The sequence below is a fragment of the Dipteris shenzhenensis genome, chromosome 27 (assembly GCF_047967505.1).
Source record: "Dipteris shenzhenensis isolate YYH24624 ecotype China chromosome 27, Dip_SZ_1.0, whole genome shotgun sequence".
NCBI lineage: Eukaryota > Viridiplantae > Streptophyta > Polypodiopsida > Gleicheniales > Dipteridaceae > Dipteris > Dipteris shenzhenensis.
Window position 1 is genome coordinate 44859402 of NC_141622.1, and position 2980 is coordinate 44862381.

The following is a 2980-nucleotide window of genomic DNA, read 5'->3' on the forward strand; positions in this document are numbered from 1 at the left end:
AAGAAAAGGAGCGTAATAAAGATGCAATTAATACATTCTTGCAAAAGTGGCAAGACTTCCATCGACTCAGGAATACTCCTCTTGAAAATCAAGTCATGGAAGTAAGTCTTTTCCTTGGAAATAAAGCCTATAAATGGTGGATGAGCCTCAGGGAAAGTGATAGAATTCCTAGGTATTGGACTAAGTTTGAACAAGCCTTCCTAAAAGAGTTTTTATCGAAAAATGAATTAGAAAGAGTGTGGGAGGCAGTCCTTAAGCTGAAGGGAATCAACAAATTCCAAAAGATAAGGGGTTTTGTGAGAGGTCTCAAAGACACTTATAAAGTTGAGGTGAAAAGAAATTCTCCTAAAACCTTTGAGAAAGCCATTAAGTATGCCCAAATATACGATGATACGATGGGGAAATTCAAAGTTGGAACTTCTGAGCAAACAGGTTTTGTTCCAAAATTCAACAAATTTTCCAATTTGAAAAGGAAGGGGCACTTTAAGAAGGAGGTTCCTCAGGCACCACCTAAGAAACCTCAAACACAAAATTATTCTCTCTTGAAGAAAGAGGATTATGAAAGGGCTAGGCAAGAAAATCTTTGCTTCAAATGTTTGGGTAAAGACCATGTTGCTTGGAACTACCCTAAAAATAAACAAGCGGGAGCTAAAGCCCCAAATGGACCTCCACAAAAACAAATGCATGCGGTGCAAGTGTTGCCACTTAATGGTACTGAAAAGTACACTGAGGTAGAGGTTTGATATGAGGATAGCATCCACATGTGTTGTCTATCATCGACAATGTGGTAGCCCACCTTTGGTCCTCATGATTTAATGAGGATGCATGGAAAAATTAAGGAGCAAAGAGTAAGAGTGATGGTCGTTTCTTGAACTACTCATTAGTTAAGAAATTAAAATTGCCTGAGAGTTCCAGTGCCCATAAATATGTGATCTCTTTGGCAAAGGGCCATGATAAAAAAGTTTGGGACACCATGATACATGGTGTGGAGGTGGATATTCAAGGTTATCACGATGCCTTGGATTTCCAAATCATGCATCTCGACCAAACAGATGTAGTACTTGGTCGAGAATGGCTGTATCATCTTGGGCATAGCTTACAGCGGAGTTTTCTTAATAACTCCATTATGTTTGAAAAAGAAGGTAGAGTCTTCTAGATTCAAGGAGAACATGATCTGCCTAACTCTCCTCATATTTGTTCGATGGAGTTGGAACGACTACTACACTAAGAAGAATGGGAGGTATATCTCTGTGAAGTTACTTTTATTGGTGATTTTATGTCTTTTGCATTGGAAAGTAGTAATATTGTTTTTGATAATGTTAAAAAGTACAAATCTTCTTTCAATGATTTAATGTTTGAATTTAATGATGTTTTTCTGTTTGATTTACCTTATGGTTTACCTCCTGAGAGAGAAGTAGATCATAAAATAGATTTAATTCCTAGATCTACCTTGTTTGTAAACCCCTATACAGGCTTAGTTAAATGGAGGAACGTGAGGTCGAAAGATAGTTAATGGAATATCTTAGGAAGGGCCAAATCCAACCAAGTAGCTCACCTTGGTCTGCACCTGTTTTACTGGTAAAGAAAAAAGATGGTACTATGTGTTTATGCATAGGTTACCGGGCACTAAATACAATCACCATAAAAAATAAGTATCCTATGCCTCGCATTGATGAGCTCTTTGATCAATTGCAAGGGGCAAAATACTTTACTAAAATTGATTTAAGATCAGGATATCACCAAGTACCAAATAGGGAACAGGATGTCCCTAAGATATCATTTCGTACTAGGTATGGGTATTATCAATTTAAAGTAATGCTATTTGGATAAACAAATGCTCCAGCAACTTTCATGACACTTATGAATAGTGTCTTAAGGTCATATCTAGGGAAATTTGCTGTAGTATTTTTAGATGATATCCTTATTTATAGTAAAACCAGGAAAAAGCATTTGGAACATTTGCGAAAAGTGTTCCAGCTGCTTAGAGATAATTCACTCTTTGCTAAAGAATCCAAATGTGAATTCTTTGCAAAAGAAGTGCAATATTTGGGACATATAATATCCCAAGAAGGGGTTCGTATGGACCCTGACAAAGTAAGGATCATATTGGAATGGCCACATCCTACAAATCTAGAAGAATTACTTAAATCTTCAGAATCTCTAAAGATAGGTAAATGTCCGAAGTTGTCTCCTAGGCATTGTGGACCATTCACAATACTTAAGAGGTTTGGAGAACTTGCTTACAAATTAGCCTTACCTGAGGGATGTAGAGTACATCCAGTTTTTCATGTTAGTAGGCTAAAAAAAAAGTTAGGAGATGATAATAATCTCGTTGGAAATGAAGTCCTAGTTGAACTTATTGAACCTGCATCTTTACCACATGAACCAAAAAGAATTTTAAATAGAAAAGAAAAAAGAATGCGACACACAATATGGCAAGAATGTTTGGTTAAGTGGAAAGATACACCTAAAGAGAGTTCAACATGGGAAAGGGTAAGTAATCTCTAGAGGAGGTTTCCCAATTTTGTTTTCGAGGACGTAAACCATTCTTAACGGAAAGGGAATGTTATGTCAGCCATAATCCCAAAACCATGTGTTGTGATTGTGATTAGGTGGGAAACCAGAGGGCTTGATGGTGCTTGCATACTATGAGGCCTAGAGGGTTTGGGTCTAGGGTCAGCAGGCCTAGGCCTACTAGACATTAGTTAAGAGGTGTAAAGGGGAGCCCATGAGAGGGCTAGAAGGGTAAGGTCCCTTGTGGGACACATGGCACCAGAGGAGGCTACTTTGCAAGCATTGGGCCAGGGGGAGGTTTCTAGAGAATGATCTCCAGGGTGATGGAAAAGGAAAGAGGACTCACAAGATGGGGATCATTGGAAATTGTGGCTAGAAGGAAATTAGCAGAAGCCCTTTGATTCAGTTGGTGTTACACCTGGGCATTGTGGTGTCCATTGCTACAAAGAATGTTAACATGCAATGG